Source organism: Pithys albifrons, chromosome 6 (assembly GCF_047495875.1).
Source record: "Pithys albifrons albifrons isolate INPA30051 chromosome 6, PitAlb_v1, whole genome shotgun sequence".
In the NCBI taxonomy this organism is placed as follows: Eukaryota; Metazoa; Chordata; class Aves; order Passeriformes; family Thamnophilidae; genus Pithys; species Pithys albifrons.
In genome coordinates, this window is record NC_092463.1 from 42,138,284 (window position 1) to 42,161,197 (window position 22,914).

Here is a 22,914-nt window from a genome sequence, read left to right on the forward strand (position 1 = left end):
GGCAAAGGCAGGCAGCAGCAGGTCCTGAGAGGAGGGATGATGGCAGTGAAAGCTGTGTTGGCCAACTCTTCCCCAGCCATCAGGATCACAAACCCAGCCTGCCACACGTGCAGTTGGCACTGGTAGGCAGTAAAGTACAGCCGATTTAAGCTGTCAAAAGCAGACTCTTTATTGGTACAAGCAAAAAATCATCTCTGGGCAGCTTAGCTCCAAACATCAAAAAAAGTTGATATCCAAGTATTGAATTTGTCCATGTAGCCAGAAGAAGGAATAAAGAGAGCAGTCTCCAAAGAAATTAAACTGTCTCTAACTCTGCTTGTTGTCAATTGCAGCATTTGATGGATCACTCAGGAAAGGACTAAATACCATTCTGCCCTAGCCTTAAATTCCCACACAAAGTGTAACATTTATTTGGCCCCGACTTCAACCTTTGTCAACAGCTATTTCTGCCACATGGATTGCACCTGCAGGAGAAAGCTATTTTGGGGAGGAAGTACTCAAATTCAGAAAAGTGATTCTGGGGCTCTTTGACCTTCTCCAATCTGCAACTTCTTTTGCTGAACTCTTCAAGGGCTTTGAAGAAGACATTGACAGGAAAGTAAGAACTACATTTATGAGAATTCCTTGTAACACCAGCCCCTGAAAAAGAGGCTGGGATACTGCTGCTTATAGGAAAGCAGAGATTAACACCTTTGGTGTATTCCTTTCTCAAAGAATTAGAATAATTTTCTTTTCATTCCACATGAAGATTTAATTCACTGCAAAGGAGCAGAGAGTACTCCCTAAGTATGGACATGGAAACTACGCAGACAAGACAGTTGTTGGGTTAACATTTACTTTAACTCTAATTTTCTGGTGACACATACAAGTGTTTGAAAATAATAAAGGTTGTCAAAATATTTTCCATAATAAACTCCTACACACAGCACATTTACAAGACCAGCACAGTTTCCTACCCAGCTGGTGCACTAACTGCTACCAGGATATTATCTGATTACTAAGATGCTATCACAGCTTGTGTGGGAGCTTGCCTTCTCACTATGGGCTGAAGCATTCCCCCTCCTTGTCCCTACATTGTTGACTCTCTTAGCAAGCACAGTGTTCTGCATTCTCACAAATGGTGGCATTTGGGAAGCAGAGGATTTCTCATGTAAGGGTAAATACTGATCCCAAAAGTATAAACTATCCCAAAACAAAGGCAGGCGCGAAGGCAGCATAGCTCTGTAATATAGACTCACGTACTGCCACTGGGCAGGCTGGGGATGACAACAGCAAGTTACAACTTTCCTGCTTTACTCCACACTGACATGGTTACATGTGAACGTTGCAAGGATAAGGGGAATTTCCATTTTTTGTAACATCAGTGGCAAGACAGAAAAAAAGAATCTAAGACGCACTCTCAATTTGAGAATGGCAGATTCATTCTCACCAAGCAAGCTACACATCCTGTCTCTGGCTTGGGATACAAGCTCTGGAACAAAGATCCTGAGGCTTTTTATTTCAGACTTTCATTTAATGCCCTAGTAAAGCTTCTTCCCTGCTCTGTGCCCCCCCCCTTCCCTCCCCCCCCCCGCTTTCTTTTTTTTATTAATTGGAGATATAAAAAGAGAAGCAAACAAAAAAGTCCTCAAAAACCCATAACAGGGTGAGGCACCCATGCTCTCTGCCATAATAACATTCGCTAATTAAAACACAAAGCAGCCAGGGCTACAGGATTAATGGACATGGTTTCCTCTTTTCAAGTCTTGCCTGCTGACAGATCGCCTCATTCCTTCCTTACTCTTGAACCTTTCAGAAAAAAAATATAATCCAGTTTGCTTATCTTACAGTGTGGGGTTGCCATGGAAACAGCATCCCCCTGTGAGAAGCTCTGTCATAACATTTCAGCACTGTATGGAAGGCTTAAAGACACAGCATCCTCTGCTTTGAGGTCTCCTGAGCCAGCCAAAGTCTGCAGATGAGCAGCTAACAAACCTAGACAAAGTCTTAAGTTGGGAGGGAGAGATAGAGAAGTAACAGGAGAAATATTCAGTTGCTCAGTTCTCTGCAAAAATCCTCTTATTGCACTGGTAATTAATATTGACCAACAAGTACTTCAGTTTGCTGTAAGACACATTTTGCTCTTTGGAAAATCTGTCTCCCAACAGCCTGTTCAAAGAAAGGGTGCTGGCACCAAAACATAACCCCATCATTCCATCATGGGATAGCACAAAGCACCTCTTTAGTCAGGGTTTTATGTCAGATTAATCTTTGAGCCCTATTTTCTCAGTCCTTTTTTATAAAAGGAGGAGAAAAGTAGCAAGCACAATAATTGCCCATAATGGGAATCGGGCCTCCTATAGCCTGCTGCTTAATTACAGAGATGGCTTCCAGGCTGTAATCACTGGGGGTCCAGATGGAAGATCTCCAAGATTTTTGAGGGACAGAACGTGTCAGTTATTAATTAAACATATGAGGCAATTAGCCTCAAAACTTCATAGTAAATCACTACAGCTGTGTTACTTTCACTTTTTCCATTGGTGAGTGCAAGTGAAATGCACAGTGCATTTCCCGGGGGGGTCACAAGCACTGCAGCCAAAACGTGTTCCCAAACAAGACCTTTGTTGTTGGGTAGAAAAAAAGTATCTGCGGAAAGCTTGTTTTCAAAAGTCAGGTACTTCACAGTCCCTCATGAGAGACGATGGATTCTGTGCACAATAGCTATTCACCACTCAAGCTGTCTAGTGTAGAAAGCACCTGAACTCTCTTCTACCCCAAAACAGCAGCCTAAAGTTGTTTTGGTACATCATCAGGATGAAACCATTCCTGTGATTGATGTAGCTCATATTCCAGCATCAGCTTTCATCTGTAATTAACTGTTTTGGAGCTTATCAAGATTCTGTCTTGGTAGACTCCAGAACACGTAGGACCCCATTACTGATGGGTCAAACATTTGAGAACGAGATGCTGTGTTTCAATTCTTTGTCTATCTCCAAGTTCAGAAACCAGGCCAAAACCACAACAATTGTTAAAACACAGTTAGTGACTTATTCCAGTATTTGTATTTGCAGACAAAACTCTCAGTCACATCCAGGCAGCCTGACATCAGTGCATTGTTAGTCTGCATTTTACTCTGTGGTTCAGTGCCATAGTTAGAGATTCTGTCACCTACAAAAGCCTCAGTTTCCCTACACTTTTCTCACATGTAGCTGACAAATGATGCAATAAAAGTCATAACTGATAACTGTAAGAAGGGGTGGTGGCCTCAGCCCTGTTTAACATATAAAGAACTTCAACCCCTTCCTTCAACATTTTAGCATACTTGGAGAAAACACTTTGAGGAAACTTATGGGAAAAATGGAGAAGAACTATGTGCAGTCTGTAATCATGCACTGTAAGCTCTCCCTGGTACTTGGAAAAATACCACAGGAGGAATCAGGGAGGCTCCTTTGGGATCAGGAGCCACTGGATTCTCAAGAAGAATCAAATATGTTGGGTCCACCAGCAACAAGTGATGACAGCTTGCACAGTTCAGAGAACACATCAGCTTGAAGGACACCAAAGCCCAAAGAAGGTTATGTAAGTTAAAGGAGAATACACATATCCTCTTGCCAGGAAAGAAGATGATAGAACAGACCCAATGGCATATCAAGTAGACCTTTAGGACAGTTGAATTTAACAAGATGATGAATGATTGATATGCAGACTTCCAAGTACTTCATGTGCAGGTTGTTCTCATTTATAAATTTATTTTCCCCATTCTCATTTAAAAACTTATCCCCCCCTTTGCCTAACAGGCCAAATCTGAACAAAATTAAGTGGCTTTCTATGGCAAACCATATTGCTGTGTTGAGCTATTTATGTAAAAAACTGGATGTTGCTTCTCATGTTCATCTCTTCCTTGTCCTGGTGATTGTAACTCATGTTTGACTGTCATGTAAGCATAAAGACATATTTGCAGATTTTCTGAAATAAACTCTATCAAATTCAAATTGAAATACTAAATATTGCTGAAAGTAAAGCCTTTCAGAATATTTGAGTAAAGTGAACAGAAAGTAAAGCAAAATCCTACCACATCATCTTTGATTTACTGACCTAAGGAAAGTTAAGTTAAATGACTTTAGACTGGATTTGTGTTTTATGCTTAGAAACAGGTCTATAAAACTCAATACATTCAGCCACACACATATGTTTTTAACAGCAGATTCTCCCAACTGTTCATTGAGTTGCAACAAACTTTTCACTTCTCTGCATCTCCCATTCCATTCTCAATGTAGACTTGATAGCATTTTCTCAGCATTCCAAAGAAACATCAGGAATAAAAAGAGATATTGTGTTCCCTAAGAACAGAAATGCATCTTAATTTAATATGCTTAAGTTTTACTCCAGAAAAGATGAAAAAAAAAAAAAAGAAAAAGCAAACCTCATCCTCAGGAACTAAACCACTTGCCATCATACCCTTCCAGAAATGGACAAGAAGTAACTTTCAGCAGGCACCAGTTTTAAGCTGGATTTCTAAATTGGGTGTAGGAAGTCAATTATTGTACAGCCATGCCCAGAGTAGTCAGAATGCTACAGCAGAGGCAGTACTTTCATTTTCCCTATCCAAAAAGAATTTAATACAAAACTTAAAAATTAAAGTAATTTAACCACCCTAGTGCATTTAAACCTCTAGGGTCTCTGATATTCATGAAAGCAGGAAAGTTGTTCTGTATACAGTGGGTTACCCAAGAGTAACCTGATGAAAAAACAAGCCTCAAAATCAACTCAAACATCAAAAGAATAATCTCTAATTAAATATGCTGGGGATTTTGTCAGCCTATTACCAAGGTCTTGATGATCTTCTGTGATTTCCCAGGGCTCAGGCAGGAATAAAGACATTAAACATTTTGTGTGTACTTGGAAGAAAAGAAAGGAGGCAGAACTGACACAATTTGCTTCAAATTCCTCTTAAGACCCTGGACCTTATACTTATGAAAAAGGTGGAACTTCAGCCTGGTTAACTCAGAACATATTGTCACTGCCAAACAAACCCCAAGAACATTGTGGCCGAGGAGCTTCTCTTCTCTGAGCTTCTCTTCTCTGAAGGTGACTGGCAAGGTGATATACTATTTTGTGATGCACAGGCAGATTGCTTTTGTCCTTCAGAGCTTAATTTTTTGGTAATGGTTCTGCACCTCTCTGCCTAATTGCACCCACTTCATCAGTGAAGAGATATTTATAATGGAACATAATTTTGAGGGATTAACTTTGACACTGGTACATGGCCCATGCAGAAGTGACAGCAAAAAATTTATAGTAGCTGTTGCTCCTGCCAAAGAATAAGAGAGAAGCTTATTACACAAGCAATCAAACTCCCAAATTAGTCCTGATTTTCACCCCATGCCACTTTACTGCTCTTGATGATGGGAAGAAGCAGCAAATAGGAAGCAAAAAGCCATCAGGAAACCAGCTGTCAATTTTTATTATTGAATGGGGTGACCAAAGTCTTTTTCAGGTACAAATCTCAGAGGCAGTGAGAACTGAAGACAGACCACAAAAATAACTAGAGCAATAATATGCTGATCAGGGTACTTATTGAAAGGTTCTCATGGAACTTCTAGTCCAGTGTGTCTAATTCAGAAGGCTGGAAGAGTGTAAGTCTTCTTCCTTCCTCCTTGCTACCAAAGAATTCTCCTAGAAGTTGTGTCCAAGGCAAAGATAAATGCTTTTGGGAGCCAGAGCAACATTTTACTGGCACTAATATCCCTGGGAATGTACATAACTACAGCACAAGCAGCACTTCCTAACCCACAAGGCAAGGCTACTCCTCATCTCCTGTGACACTGCCCAGAGATATGAGAGCACTTCCAGCAATTTCAAACCATCAGTGGGGACTGTCCCGACCCCAGCTAAATCTTAACTGGAGACATATAGCATTTAATCCATGGAGACTCCAGTACTAATTGTAATGGCAGCCATCATGCTTCCACTTACAAAAAGTTAGAGGTAGGAGGACAGGTGTCCATCTAGACTTTCCCTGCCACAAGTCTCTTGAAACAGAGTGCAAGTGGACAGGACATTCACCAGGAACAAACTGTGAGCTGTGGGGCTTAAAGTTGCCATTGCTGTAATTCACTACCAGTGTGATACCACTAACAGACCTAATCACTGCAAGCAAGGGAAGAGAAATAATCTGGAAAAACAAGATAAACTGGGCTTCTTCCTAATATTCAACAGAAGAAAGGAGGATTGTTTATGATCCATCATCTGAGAAACACCCAAAGGCACAAGGCAGCCTTAAATATATACAACACAATGTGCTTAATAGAAAACAAGGCTAGAAACCGCTTTGGAAAGGCCATGACATGTTGTAACCAGGAAGTTCACTGTGATCACATTTAGCTTCACATCAAAGGGATCCTGACTTCCCAGATCAGCTGAAGAGCTTTCTGCTCCCTGTGCTTTCCCAAGTGCTATTGATGCCTCCTTGCAATTAGTTAAAAACTTATTTCCTTTCTCCTTTTATGCCTTACAGGTAAGACACAACTTCTCTGATGGAAGTGTCTTGTAGGACTCAAGTGCCCATTTACACAAAATAATTTTTCCGGAAGTTTTCTTTCAAAATCAGGCTGATGGCTTCCTCAGCTCTCGCTGAAATCAGCAGTATTTCTTCTACCAAGCTGGAGCAGTCTTAGCTGAAATAGTGTGTATATGCATAAAGTTTGTCCATAGTTTTCACAGATCCTCTCAGGAGTAATCCAACCAAATAAAGACTGCTATCACAGATAATTGAAGATCCATAAAAAATGAGACAAATTTCCTTGCAACGTCGAAAAGTTTACAAGTAAAATATTTCTTCCTATTCTTTTATTTTCTGCTATTTGAAGCTATGATTCCCCTGGGTATTAGCTGTTGGCCTCAATAATAAATATCTCTATGCAGTCTCTCTTAAAATTACTATTTGGCAAGACTCATTACCTCTGTTCACACCAAACATGGCCATTCTTATAGCTGAGTAGAAATAGTTTATGGTGAACACTCAATTACCTCAAGATCTCCAACTGCTACGGAAAGGCAGCATGGCAGTTGGAGGCGTCAAGAGACTTGTCCTTAGATCAACTCTGATACTGAAACACCTCGGTCACATCACACACTCCTGAGCATGGCAGGACTAGGCTGACAGTCTGGGCCTGACAGCTCTGTGACATCCCTTATGTTCACTTGCTAATAGAGTATAGAAAAATTTTTTATGGTAGCTGGCAGAAGCCGTAACAGTAACTTGAGATAAGATCATGCTACACTTACTTTGCTAGTGTTTGGTTTAATGGAGTACTGCAATAAATTTTCAAGGTAGACCCCACTCACCAGAAAATGCTCCAATTAGACAGGGACAGGTACCTTTAATGACTCAAAAACCTACCTGGTAGTTTTGCTAAAGAGTAACTGACTAACTACTCGGCAAACTGGTAGGCCACTCCGAAGTACAGCATGAGGGGATTAATAGACAGATATTTAGAATTATGGCTTCAAAATTGTTATTATGCACCGAATAAGCATTACCATGGGTGACAAATGGGAGTGGAGCATTAAACAGGGCAGATGAAGCCATGAGCTGAGGGAGGTGAAGCAACAAATACATGGTTGTATCATGTACTGCAGGCACTGCACAGGGCTAATACTGCAGAAAGGGAGCAGGCAGGGACTACGGCTTACTTAGCTGCTCCAGAAGAATCTGCTCCCAACCTCCAAAGGTGTGCTTTTCATAAATCAGCCAACAGCTCCTTAATGTACAACTTCACCATCAACACTGCGATATGGGGAGTGAATGATCCAATCAGGGATGGCTCTGAAGTGCTACACCAGCAGAAGTAGCCTGGTAAATTACAACACTCTCCTCAATACCATTACAGAAGACTGCTGGAGACAAGACTCTGGAATATGAATAGCTCACAAAGAAAGTGAACACTATATACTAATCTGTATAACAAAGCACATTTACTGTATGTATTGCTGTGATATCTGATAGCATGAGAGCCCATTAAAGGTAAAGGGTGCCAAAAATATTCTTCAAGTGAAAAAACAAAACATAACCACAACGAAAAACACAAGAACCCACACATGTAATGGAGAAGGGGTAAAAAAATAAACTCCTGTGCACGAGGCAACAAACCACATAAGGGGACCTTCAGGACCACAAGCTCTACTGCTGGACATTCACATCTGTGGCATGTACAGCAGGGCCAAATCAAATGCACCATAGCTAGGTCCAAGTAAGGTGATATTGCAGTGCTGTATGGAGATGCAAAATCAAATTCTAGCAGTAGGGCGGCCACACCATCCTACATATCTAAGGCTCTGTTTACTAGTTGCCCTGATGTAGTTGTCTTACTTCCAGTTTCAAAAGCACTTTTCTAAACACTGTCTCTGACATTTCTTCATTGCAGTATAGGTAAATACTTTTAAATAGCTTTTCTATGTCTTTCTATTTCTGTTCCTCTCTTTCTGCAAGTCAGTACCCCTCTTTGTAAAATAGAGAGCAACATCAGTTAAGTCACCCGGTAAATGGAAAGTGGTTGTGGTTCCAGCTAAAAGACACACTACAGCCATGAAGCTACCACAACAATTAGTGATTTGAAGTCCAGTGGAGCAGGAAACAGCAAACTACACCATAGAAGTTTTAGAGAATATCCACACAAAGCACACCAAGCACACATTGGGCTAGAAGAAGCTGTGGCCGTACCAAATTCAATGTCCCCAAGATGACTTTTGCATATGCCTGAAATAACCTGTTTCATTCAGTCCCTTTTAAGCCTGATGGAATCAGTCTCAGTGGTTCTCACATACGAGGCATGCAAGTTCACCAGCTATAAGCACTCTTTCAGTGGTATGCCCTTGCCCTTTAAGCTTGCTTTAGGTATCACACTCAAAAGCTATAGAGCTTCATTCAGCTATCCAGGAATACAGGTCTGATCAACCCAGACAACATCTCTACAGAGCAACACCACTAAGGGAAGGATCACATTTGGGTTTTCATACTGAGGTTGGGATAAGATCTGGTCACCCAGATCAGAAGTCGGGAGCAGCCACCAGCAATACTGCCTCTGGCACAGACCTCCTTATCTATGCAATTCTGCTCTGGCAAACTCCCATGGCAGCCCATGGTACCTCTGTGTCTCGGCTTTCTCACCTATATAACAGGGGAGGCACACATCATTTCTGTATCTCACTGGAGTGCTGCATTCCCTATGGTTTGCCTGCTGCTACTAGGAGACCAAATAGTACATTTCTGCAGGTAAGCACATCAAGAGACAAATTCAAGTCCCAACTTGAAGGATATATGAATAATTAATATCTTTGAGCTTCCTTTATACCCACCAGCAAAATCCGCCCGCCCCTGTAATTTGCTTTGAAATAAGGGGAAAAGCACTAATTGTTCAGAATTATTTGCTGGCTGGAACACCTAAGAGTACACATTCTCTGCAGACATGAACTTGCTCTGTCCCACGGCTTGGGAAAGTACCAGTTTCACTGGTGCAAAGCACTATCTTTCAAAAGTCTCACAACAGCATGCATGATACAAACTTGCCTGGGTAAACTTAAGACTTTAAACCAGAACAAATATTTTACAGTGAAGTGCACCAGACACGTTTGAGCAAGTTATTTCCAGATGATTTTCCTGTGAACATCTAACAAAACTGAAGTTTAAATTAAATATACATTGAAGATTTTCTCTTTCTTTTGGGGTAATCAACATCTGAGTTCCTCTGCCCCAGGAGGTACTGGCACAATCCACTCTGATTAGACTCAGAAGGGGGAACACACAGACAATTACTCTGATAACAATCTTGTCTGAAGACAGAAATGAGATTAGCAGCCTAACTGCAGTGATTCTTCCCCAGATACACTGTTAAAAGGACTGACTAACCCAGCATAGGACAGAGTAGGAATTTCCCTATGGAACCTGTGGACAAGTAAAGTGAGGTGCAATTCTTCCCCGGTCCCTTTCCAGCAAAGAAAAGTGGCCAAGTGGCCATGAGCAGCACAGGTTACAGCTTAGATGTCTTCCTGATAGTGGAGCAGTAGGGCAAATTCTTCCTTCTAGTTTTCTACTGTTACACAGAATCTTATAAGCAAAAAGCAGTGAGAAAGATGGGCTGGGATCCTTTCCTGTCAATAGGGAACAGCTCCAGCCTGCTTGCCCTCGTATTATTTCATTTTGCAAGTCTGCTTTCAAAATTCTCAGATGACAGAGAACACATTAGCTTTCCGTGAACTTAACGGCCAGTGTTATTATGAAGTCCTCCTTAAACAGTTTTAATTTTACCTCTCTAATTTTATCCCATTCTTTTTAGTTATTCCCTTTACAATAGTCAAACTACATCCTCTCCCCGAGTGTTTACAGCCTTCATATCTCTAGAATGATGTCCAGTAACAGACAGGGCAACATGAGGGGATATTAAAAGAACTTCTCCAAGATCAGGATCCCAAATAAATCTGCACTTTAATCTCATAAAGACAGGATAATTAATATAGTAACAGGACAGAAGCCAAACTGCTCAGAAGGTTGCTTACACCATACCTACGTCAACAGGTTTACGCAGGGGTCTTGTAAGTATTCCCTGCAATGGACACCTCAGACCAGTCTTGAGATGCCAATTTTGTTCCTGATAAATCCAGATGCTGTAGGTGCTGCTCTACAGCTGGGGGAATGTGTGGGTGTAGGAGGAAGGAGCAACTTCAGCAACTGAGCTACACATTTTGTATCTCCAACACTGTTTCATGAACTCTTTGCATTGTCCAATTGCAGTAAGAGGACAAAGACCTAAAAATCACAGACTCACCAGAAATGATTTGCCCTAAAGGAATAACAGTTTCAACAGTCTGGATAAATCAAGCTGATGGCAATTTGAAAACTGATAAAAGTGCTAGCAGAAAGGCAGAGGGGTAAATTCTCTTCCTGAAGTATGTGACAGCATCGTGCTTCAGTATTTGCAGTTTTCTTCACACATCTACTTAGACTAAGATGAATAACCTTATAGATATACATAAGTAAGCAGCAGAAGAAATGGGCCAACTGTTATACTTCTGCTTTGCTGATCTGAACTGCAGCATTTATTTAGTTATAATCCTTCATATAGGAAGTTTATTTATATAGAAAAGGATTTCTGGAATTCTGCAGGATTAGTCAATCTACAGCATTCTCAGTGCATGAATTTTAGCATCAGAATTACACCGCCTGGATATTCAATGCCTAGAGTAAATATTTGGGCTGATGAAGGTTAAACAGATTAGTCAAGATGAAGCCAGAGTTCTCTGGTTGTTTATACAGAAGCTTAAATATTGCTACCCTTCATTTAAGAAGCCTAGTTTAATAGAAAAACCCACAAAAGCAATAAACAAAACATACTTACCCAACCTGAAGTGAGACAGCATCAAGATTTCTATCATCTTCAGCCTGGGTATGCATGTGACAAAGCCACACAGTGAATCACAAATCTCACACTCCTTGGCCTCCTTATGGAAAACATGCAGAGGAAACAACAGCTTCAGCACAAGCTTGCTGCTCGAGTTTCAGCTGCACCAGGGAAATGGGATAAACAACCCCCCTCCCCGGTTCTATTCAAAAACAAGAGGGAAATAATTGGTGTGAAAACCATTTGCAGTTCAGTTACACTTTTGAGATGTGAAGAGGCAGTTATGCACAAGGCTGCCTGAGACCTGATCACGTCAGTAAATCCTACTGTGGAGAGGATTTCCAAACGCGCTCAGCTACGCCACACATCATCTTTCATCAAAACCAGCAATAAATTCCCCTCCATTATGGGCAGAACGGTTTTAAACTAGGTCCAATTCCTAAGCCCACCTGCTGTATCCTCCAAGCTTGCAGTCACATTTTGCTGTGGCATGTGAAATAACCTGATTTAAAGCCTCTCCACCACCAATAGGTTTTGGATCAGTTGGTGGAGGACCAGTAGTTAAGCATTAGAGTCAGACAGCAAAACTTTAATTTCACTCTTTGATACGTGTAGATTAAATTCGAAAGCAAAAGGAAAAGCCAGGTATGCCAACAGGTACACAGCTAGCAGAAGCTAAAAGGCTGAGGAGTGGCAGGCAGGCATTAACTCACATTTCTGTCCATTTGTTCAGTTTCAATTTCTGAAAAAAATTTATTTAAAGGAACATACATTAAACTGTTTTCTATTAAGGCATCAGGAAAAAACCCGTTGGCTGCAGAAAACTATTCCCACTTGCTGGCCTGCCACCCTTCACTACTGAGCACCACCCAGCCCGACTGAGGTTGTGTTTTGTTTACCACACTCAAGAAAATTTGCCAACAAATTTCAGACACTTTGGCAGAAGAAAACGTGCCTTTCCTCCAATCCACATTTACTCTGAACAGAAGTAATATTCCTAAGAAGCTCTCAGCTGACTGCCTTTGAAGTCTGAAGAAAAGGGGCGGGTGGCAGGAGGGGGGAGAAGCAAAAAATCCCTCGACCTTGAAAGCTACATTTTTTCCCTTAAAAGAAGTCTCCAGGGAACTCTTGCTCAAAATAAAAAGCAAATTCTCCAGATCCTTATCTTGTGCTATTTTTGAGAGGTTTTACTTTTGTTCCTTTGCTTTTGTCATATTTTGGATTAAAGGACTCTCACAGGCAGGGCACACGTACAAGTGGACCATTCACCCTCCCAGATTTGTGCTCTCCATGCCAGGCCGGGGCAACTCCTCCCATTTCAGCTTTTCCTTTTCAGGAAAAGCACAGCCCAGCCTCAGAACCAAGCATGACAAGAAAGATTTTACGACAGGCAGCTTAAAAAGAGAAGTTTTGCAAAGGTAAAGCATTGACCCAAGGTGAATTCCCACAGCCAGTCCCGCCTTGTGATAGGTCGGGGTCTGGGCAGCACTTACAGAGCACATACACTCGCACAACGACAGCCTTCGGAGCCACACTAACATCTCACACGGCTACGGCTGAAAATACCATTATTTCATCAGACGCAGCTTTCACTTACCCCAAAATTGTCAGTGGGGACTAAATTAATTTTAACATGGCAGAAAGAGACTGCTTTTCCTGTTTTGCTTCTCTCTTCTGGTATATCTCGAGTGCTTCTCTCCTCCTCTCTCAAGCTCAGCTCCTCCTCTGTTAGCCTGCCCTATTAACCTTCTCCATATCCCACCCACCCAAATTTGCACATTATTAAGCATCCAGAGCCTTTTGTTCACGTCCTTAAACAAAAGCATGGCTACCGCATTTCCTGGCAAGAGGTGACTTACACCCAGCCATCACTTAGGGCAGCTCTAATAGACTCATTTCTCCCAAACACAAAATCAAGACACGCCAGACAGGCGAATTCAAGGACACAACCTTTCCCGAATTCCACAGAACAAGATAATCCTGTGAGCCTTGTGCTTACTTTATCTTAACTAAGAGGCTTCCCTCGTTTTCCCACTCAGTAAAAAACTAATTATTTACCACTGAGGCACAGAATAGGTTAAAGTTTCCACTGTCTCGTCTCAGTTCTCTTTGCAGATTAGGGGAAAACAATGAAGTCTCCGCACTTTGTGATATTGCTAATGCTTCCTGTGGGGATAGCAGAGCTGGCTGAAAAGAGGATTATGATTACAGTTTAAAAGGAGTGTGCACTGTACTGCCACAAGAGGCACAGGCTTATCAGAAAAGAAACCGAGCTGCCCCCAAACCGTGCACGTGGGACTCCTGCCCGCCTTCAGTTCTGGCTGATGGCTCTGCCTCAGATCACACACCAGCTTATCAGGAGTGATAAAGCAGCAGCTGAACTTGGAGAGGCCGAGGGGGATAAATGAGTAACGCCGTGCAAGCAGCTTGCATATGTTCACCATCAGAACACACAGTAATATTTACAGATCAACCCACTGCATTCATCTGCAATACAACACCGGGCTGGCCACAGCAAGCAGAGTGCAAGAGCTCTGCATTCCTGGATATAGCTGGGGAATTTGAAAAAAAAAAAAGTCTTGGTGTAGCTGTAGTAGCTGTGGTGATGTTGGCTGGCCATCCAAAGGCAAGGCTGCAAATCCTTTAGAAAGTACAGCATCATCAGTGAGATCTGCTTTGTTAGCTTTGGGATGCAGCTTCAAGCACTGGTGAAGGGCCTTTGTCAGTCTCACTGCTGAGCACAGAGTGGACTCAGTTGAAGGAATAAGAACTTGCCACTGTGCATTCATAAAATGCATTTCTATCACACTGGGCTCTCTAAGAGCAAAACAGCAGTTTACTCATACCCATACAACTCTACCACCACAAATGATTTTTTTAATAAAAGCAAGGCTTTGGCCAACACATCAATCAAAATTCCTTGACTTTCAAGGAGTGCTTAACCTATGTGGCAGGATGTACCTACTGGCTAATGCCCAGGTCAGTGTGGCACTTTCTTCCCCTCACACAGTTCAGCCAGCATGAAAACCTGAGTCCTCTTGGTAGGTACATCCTGATGATGTGCGAAAGGGTATTGTTGTTGCTATTGATTTTTTTGGTTTGGTTGTTTCTTTTTTTTAAAACACTGTGCCTATGTTTGCTCTTCTTCAAGTAATTTGTACAACTGAAGCTAGCTGACGTTAGCAGATAATTCCCCTCACCCCTAATTCTGTTCAAACGGGTTTAATAACTTTCTATCTGCTTGCTAGAGGCTAGAACAGCGAGCAATAGCATTAATGCATGTTCTCTGGATTTTTACAGGCTTAGAAATCTCAGAGCTTCACCCCCACAGGCCTTACGCAGTATGGCACTCTCATTACACACTGCTGTTTCTAAGCAGTCTTCGTCACCTCCCATGACAGACCAGAAAAACAACAGACCGAATCTTCCAACCCATCACAATACTGACCAAAACAACAGTTTTAAGTTGCTCACAAAGAACTTCCAGGAATTGTTGCATGCTTTAAACCAAGCTGTTTGACTCCCGCAGAGGGATAAGGTCTCTTAAGAGTAAGAGAAAGTTGGATGCTTTCAACCAACAAAAACAAACTTTCTTGTTCTGATACACTTCATGCGTCTGTACTAACCTTTGCTGCTGGGTGCCAGACTTGCCTGCACCCCCCCTCTATCCACTGTTCTTACCACTAATCTCTGTGAAGAGAAGGAGGAACGGAGCTGAAAGTCCAAAAATCTGCCTGGTTTATGGCTTTTAAAAACAGAACAGAAACTTTCCAACCAACCTGCCTTCAACAAACTTGTGCTTTAAGGGACTTGTGAGCCCCAGCTGAGACCTGAATGTTTGTGATCCTTTCATATACTCTGAGAATAACGGAGGCAGAGACACTGCAATATTAAAGTCACTATCTTTCAAATCCTAATCAAGTCATCATGTGGGCCCTGACCCTTGGGAATGCAAAGCTTCAGTGCCTTTCTCAATTTCATATGCTGAGAGCCAGTTGACTTAAGGTATGTAAGGAAACTTCATGCCTCAAAAAAAAATGTCCTGCTTGATGGTGTTTTAAAGATTATCTAAGAAGATTAATAGGATTATTTGATAACAAGTTCTACACAAGGCAACAGCGAGAGGAAAGACAACCTTAGCAAGGAGGACCAACACAGAAGGAGCACAGAAACAATGCAAAAAATCTATTGAAGTGAGGGCTAAATAAGTAGGGTTGAGAAAAAACAAATTGATAAAGGTGGATTCAGGTCTAGTTAAAGGCAATTCATCACCACCTCCATAGAAAAGTCATTCGTTTTAGCAACATGGATATTGAATTGCATCAGCAGCATTCCACAAACTTTCTACTCAAATCTAGTCAATATGTCTCTGCTCCTTCCAGCCTCAGTGGCTCAGATAGACTTTGACTGACAGTGGCATACATCATCATACTATAGAGGCCTTTGATACCCTCCATAAATGGGACCTATCCATAAGGTGGGCTGTTGATTTAAAACAAAGGAAAAACAGACACAATTTGCCAGGCTATCACTAGCAGTGATGCAGATAGAAAAGCATTTTGCAAATGACAACTCTCAATGTTTGGACAGACCAAACCAAAACTGCTATCTAAAAGAAAGCTGGAAGAAGCACGGAATCAAAAAGAATTACATAGGGAAACTTTACACATCTATCCTGTTTGACAACATAGGGCTAAGCCTGCATAAAGACTACTTTAATTGATTTAACTGAAGATAAAAGTTATTTAGATAACTAAATGTCTAACTTCCACTTGAGACTAGGTACACAGAAAATCATGTTGCAGACACAATAAACAGGAGAAGTATCAACAATTCATGTTAAAACATGCTATTTTTCAACATGGGCCTTAATGTCAAATGCAGTGATTCATATTACGATCTGCACAGACTCACCAATGCATTTGTCACCAGTCATCTCTACCACAGCAACAAATGAACCAGGTTAGACTGAATCCCATGAGCTCCACACTTCTGTGGCCTCTTGAGTCTTCTTGCCTGAAGGACACTGAGCACTCTCAATACTTGAAACTGGGAAGTACTTGCTACCTGACTTGGATTTGACTCACTCTGCCTATACACACATTTTGGTGTATCAACTTTCAGAATGTAATTTATACATTTCTAAAATCAATCTGAATTCCTAAGCTGTAACAAAATGAAATTGAAAATATTACTGTCAAATGCCCATCAGACCTAGAAGCCTAGGTGACTGTCATATATTAAAGAAATTAAAAGCTGCATTTGAGATGGGGATGGGAAGAGCATATACTATCTTGAAAGACTCTGATTAAAGCACTCTAACTATCAAAATTCAATTTCTTTCAGGTTTTGCAAACAATAATGGCCTTGAGCTGAATGCTGCCAGCCTGCCTGCAGCCTTTGAGGAGATTAGGTTATTACCAGCCAACTACGAAAATCTTAAATCCAGTACTAATCCTAATTCCCATTTAGCCACATATTCATTGTGAAGTGAAAGCTGGCTGTGCATGAACTTGCACATGCAATTCTTCCATATGCAATGATAGATGTCACAAACAACAGATGCTAAACCTTGTGTATGTTTAAGATACACATTCCAACCACGGTTTCCAGAAAATCCCAGCAAAAGAGAAAGACTAGAGCTGGAAAAAGCGTTTGCCATGCTGGAATGGTTTCTGGGAGGTGATGTGAATGGGACAATTTTCAGTCTAAAATCTTTTATCAATTAGTAACAGGAGATTTCAGCCCTGGCTTGGAAGAACACAGGATGCACAACAAAATCACAAGGACAGAGAAAGACCTGTGACCCTGATTTCATGATCACGCTGCAGTGGTGTTGCTAGCATCACCCCACCAGAATCAAACTACTAAGACTGCAGAAAGCACTACCCATCACAATGACTGTGGTCACTCTGTCAGTTTTGGGGTAAGAGACTCAACATTTCCCCTGAGCAAGCCCTTGTTCTCCTGTCCTCCTAGAAGTTCTGAAGCTTGCCTGGCCCATGTTGCCACACTCAGACTGTGAACTCGAGGGGATAAGGACAGACCAAGCTGAGGCCTTCCCACTTCCCATCTCCTGCAGGTCGTAATCTCCTCTGGTTGAGCTAACACAGACTTGCTACAAAAGCTTTTCTAGAGTTAGCTCTTCCTAGTGTAATGGCCAAGGAGCAAAAGTGTTGCCTTAAGTACTTTCCAACATCATTTTACACCAATGCCCTTTCAAATCCCATTATGGCAGCCAAATTTGGCATGGCTCTAAGCTGCCAAGCTTACTGAATCATCCATGCCAAGATCAGATCATTCAGTACCATCTCATATTCCTAGACAAGGAATACTGATCCCAGAGGCAAACAACTAAAAGTGAGGACAGACTGCTGCTTGGTCTGCTATCAAATGGGACAATTTTAATTCATTTAAAAAAGAAGTTTTTATAGATATTTGGAAAACAGAAAAACATTAATGTTTCCTGTGTTTAAAGCACAAGAATTTGTTGCAGATGAAAGGAACCTTTCAGGAAACACATTCCCAAGAGAACAAAAAATTGTTTGGCACCACTGCCTGTATAGGCAAGAGGCCCTCCCTGCTGGCAAGGTAGTCAACACCTGCTGGAAGAGGCAATCTTTTTTTTTTTTTAGTAGGTACAATAATTGCTGAAAACCTCTATTTCTATCAGTCTCAAATTCAGTCACCTGAACTTCCCAAACTAAAAACGTGATGAGATTTAGGGACTACATACTCTAATTGGAGGCACAAGTATATTTCCTTCTTTTTAAATACTGCTTGGTCACTGGTACACTCAAGTGAAGGTCCCAATAAAGTTATGGTACACTGCAGTAACGGTAGGCTAAGCATCAGCTGAGTTGTGGTAGCTCTCCATGTGCATGCTCATCCCCTGCAGCTGATGTGACGTAATTTAATTTAACCATGATAGAGTTCAGCTGAATTGCATTACCTTTGATTTGCCACAGGCTAAGACCACACACATGGACAACAATCACAGCTCCTCCAACAACAGATAATTTGACTGAGTGCCTGGCTTCTGGAATAATGCAGACTGGTTCATATAGACTTGTAGCCTAAAGTTTAAGCAAATATTTGCTCCAAGCACTTTCTGTTTCCCAGAAGATGTCCTACCCATCATGCTGTTGCATGTCCTGGGACAAGTTGTCTTCAATCCTGGGAATATGGAAACACAAAGATTCTTGGTGGAAGTAATTACTGCTACACTGAAGACCGAAATGTTTCAGAGCTCAACAACTCCAATATTCTAAACCTCCATTTCTCTGAAAGGAGAACACAGATATGTCCAGTCTGAGCAAATGGGGAACTTCCCCTGTTTACTGTCATGGGCTGCATCCCTCTCCTACAACTCTTCTCACCTCAGAAACATAGACTAGTATGTACAAAGAATCCATAGGCACCTGCTGTGTGGTTTCTGTTAATCACCATTTTGACACTCCTTTCCTTATCCAGACAAAATAAAGGAGAATTACAGCTTTAAAATTATGCAGGCCTTTGAAAAATAAAAGAAAGAAGCCAGAAGTTCCTATTCTATTTAAAAATAAAACAAGCACCTAAACTGCTTTCTGCAAAAGAGGGTGACCCATTCCCTTCCAATAAACAGCTTTTACAGACAATGACTGCATATCCTACCACCCCTTTGGCTAGCCCAGAAACCTGCTTCACGGGCTCATCCAAAGACCTGACTCTACATGGCATGTTTCTTCAGAAATAGTTTTGCGTTTGTGTTTAATCTACGGAGATTAACTGTATACTTAATCACAGAAGTGACATTGACGTGTCATGTATATACATCCCACTGTAAATCCTACTTTTCCCACTGCTAACACCATCTTCTAGCATGGAAGGAGGGGCTGTGTTGGAAGAATGCAGCTCAGGCTCCCTTCTCTTTGCAGATAAGAAAACCCAAGTGGAAAATGCAAAGCAGTTGCATAGTTTAAGATTTATGTCTGCAAAACAACTATGGACACAATATGAACCACCTATTTATGCATGCAATCTTAAATTTTCAAGATTAAGCAAAACATACTTTCTGTGAGAAAGAAGGAACTAAGTTAGAAAAAGGTAATGAGATTTTTTTTTCCAGTGATCACACACATTTCAGGGGGAATAATTTCTTATTTAAAAAGTATTGTTTGCAGTACCTAAAGCAACTCATTGAGAAATGTAAGAATCAGAAGGGGAAGAGTCCGTAGAAAACAGCCTTAAAATATACATGAGATTGGCAAACGTTTTGTCACTGTCTATGCTGGGAAAAATACAAGGGGGCATGGTGAATATCTATTTCATCTCCCAAAGTTATAAATACACTCACACACTGACTCAAAATAATACATTTTTTTAAAAGCCACACAGGATATCATGGTCAACACAATTATTAGTGAACTATGCACCAGCCATTTTTTCCTACCATTTAGAACAATCCAAGTTAAAACTGATTTCCCCAGTGTCCTATCCAATCTAGCTTAGGATACCCCAAGCAATACAATACGTCAACATACTCACACCAAATGAGAAAGGAAAAGCCTATTCCACGGTTTCCATACCTTACTCTGTGTCTTCCTAGTCCCAAACCCCCAAAAATCCCTGTAGCAGTCCTTTCCATATTGCTTGCCCTTGCTCCTGCCCCCATGTGGTACGTGTTGGCAACTATACCCTTCAGCTGGTACGTGTTGGCAACTATACCCTTCATCTGCAAAATGGAAAACACTGATGCTCTGAGGAGACAAAGTAAGGTGGCAGCTCATATTTAACAGTAAATATGCCTTAAAAATAATAAATAAATAACATTACAAGTTCACTGAAACCTGAAAGCCACAAGCTTAATGGCAAAGATAGCCCTGTAGCTCAGTGATTCAGGCTCCCCTGAGGGATAAAATTGCCTGGGTAGTCCTGATTAAAAAGATAAGCACAGACAGACCCATTGCTCTAACGTATTTCAGAGACAGCTAAAGGAATGATTAAGTCTCATGGGTTTAATAACACTCACAATTTCAGGTATTTATATCATCAGTTACCCAAGTATTTACCTGGCTCCAAAGCAGAACACTAACAAAATTTCTGTAGAGTTGAATGATATATTCCTAACACATCAAAAACTTCAGCCAAAAACCTAAATAAATGGAACAGCAGTTCCTCACAGATATAGATGGTATCCCCTGAGGAAGATGCCTGGTTGCCTCCTGCACAGACTTAACCAGCCCAGCTGCCTTGGGTAGTGACAGCAGAGCAGCCACAGCAGCACAGAGCTACTGCAAACAGTTTCTAGTCAGCACCTTAGACTAGCCTTGCTGCCCCGGTCACAGCAGCTGTGTAGGAAACATTCCCAATGCTCTGACCTGTGTCTCCACCCAGAGCCCATGTCTTGTCTTGCTTAGGATGGTGAGGCAAGATACCCAGCAGAATCAGTCTCCTTGGTGAAAACCTGTGTAAGCTGGGGACATGCTTCTGCTTACTGTAGGACACTTGTGTTCAATCTGTGCAGGTTGTATGGTCCACCCTGTCCCAGGGCCCCCCAAGAATGTACTGGACTGGGTGAGTTGCTCTGGCAGTCTTAGGCCTCCCCATGTCCTGGCAGCCACACAGACCTCTCCCACTACAGAGATGTCAATGACACTGCAGGCAGGGTGCATACTGCAAAAATTAGGTGGGGAAGCACCTCCATGCTGCTACTTGTATTATCCTTACAAGAGGTTGCGGGAGTCATCCAGCCACAGCAATCTGGTTCTGGCTTCACTCTTTTTTTGTTGTTTGTTGGGGTTTTTGTTTGTTTGTTTGTTTGTTGGAGGGGGTAGAGGGCACAGGGGCGCTCCTCAGCCCTGTGCCAGCCTTTCCTGTAGGATGCTGGTTGCAGGGAGTACCTGACCTATACCACACCTGCAGATAGGCTCAACTGTGCATACAGAATTGGTCTGTCCAAATGATGGGTGCATCGCTCGTCTTTATCACTGGGAGAAGTTGTGGCTAATAAATAAAATGCTACTCAAAACTTCATTTCTGACTGAACTGTCCTTTTGCAGTTGAATAGCATCATTTTCACTTCCCCTCCATCAGCTCAGTATGTTGAAAGAGTTAAAAAAGACAGCTGAATCATTAACATTTTGACAGCTTTCCACACATGTACAGCAAAAAGTCTTTAAAATTCATTGCACTGAGATAATCCTTCAAGTCTAGCATTTCCTCCTCAGCTTGAGGCTACCAACTGGTTTTCCTCCCCTTAATACCTTAATAGAAAGCTCCATGGAGTTGCCAAGCTAGAAGTCTCAAATAGAAAAGCAGAGTCCTGAAGTTCAGGAGAAGCCATGTAAAGTGTCTGGGGTTTAATTAAGAAACAACTATAGGGGCATCATCTTAGATACTGCAAGCCCCTAGAGATCCTGGCTTCTGTACATCACAGCTCACAACAGATGCACACACTGTTTTCCTTCCAAAATGCTGAGCAAACACAGCCCCCACTAATTTCAGCTACCATGGAAGGTGCTCAGCATCTCTGAAGAATGAACAAATTAAAAACTTTGACCCTGATTCCACACACGCTCAGGGACCTGAGCTCTAATCAAGATCAAGGCTGAATTTTTTAACACTATTACAATCTTGAGAACAAAGCTGTGATTTTAAACTGCACAATTGGCACTAATACACAGTAGTTCCACACCTGTTCCTGGGAAGTGTTTGGTTTGGGGTTTGGGGTTCCCCCCTCCCCCCCTTTTTTACAGCATGTGCTGCTTTAATAACTCCAAAGCAAATCAGTTTCTCAAGGAAGCACCCAGGAGTGCCTTAGGGCAGAGAAAGCAGCAATCTCACTTCATGGTTTTGATTAGGTTGCTGCACTGAAAACAGGCAATGCTTCAGCACCACATCACTCCTCAGATACCACTAAATGGTAGGACTCCAAGAGTCACTAACTTGTTAAGGATTATTAGGCCCTCTCCACAAACACTATTTTGTGGGGTAAACAGCCTGAAAAAGCCAGTCTGTTCAAAGGAAAATACTTTTTATAAACCTGTGCACATTTCTAAGGAAGTTTAACAGGTCACAAGTTGACATTTAAAAAGAAAGCAAGAGTACCAGTGTCTAATGTATATCCCAACCACAAGACAGTGACTTATTTGACTGAGGTAAGAACTTCCCCACCTCAACCCAAGCCTTCTAAAACTTCACAAGATCTTTGTTTCCTATGAGAAACAACAACCCTTCTCTTCCACTCCGCAAAGAAATCCAAACAACCCACAAATAGAGCTTCATTTACAGAGAAAAAGGTGTTCTATCCAAATTTATTAAATGCACAACATAGTCAAAAGAAGAAAAGGCCTTACCAACATACCACTGAATTACTTGGAATATTTGGCTTCAAGACCACAGCAAAGCAAGCCATTTATTTGGCCGGTAGAAGTCTTCCTTCCCATTTTTAAAATCTGAGATACATTTTCTAGGAGCAAAATATGGATGGGTGCTATTCTCTTATTTTCTAGTCTGTTACAAGTTTCCCATGATAACCTCAGCAAGTAATTTGTATTTC

The 22,914-nt window shown here is 41.6% G+C and overlaps 1 protein-coding gene across 8 annotated transcripts in view; it reads right to left on the reverse strand.

The window, feature by feature from the left end:
* TSPAN18 (tetraspanin 18) overlaps positions 1-22,914 on the reverse strand; it is a 121,272-nt gene that overhangs the window by 85,192 nt on the left and 13,166 nt on the right. For 3 of the 8 annotated variants that reach the window (XM_071558616.1, XM_071558612.1, XM_071558613.1), the window contains exon 2: positions 11,373-11,475. The exons of the other annotated variants lie outside the window; for them this stretch is intronic. The gene's annotated coding sequence lies outside the window, so the exon portion shown is untranslated. The remainder of the gene's footprint in view (positions 1-11,372; positions 11,476-22,914) is intronic. 8 annotated transcript variants of the gene reach the window in all.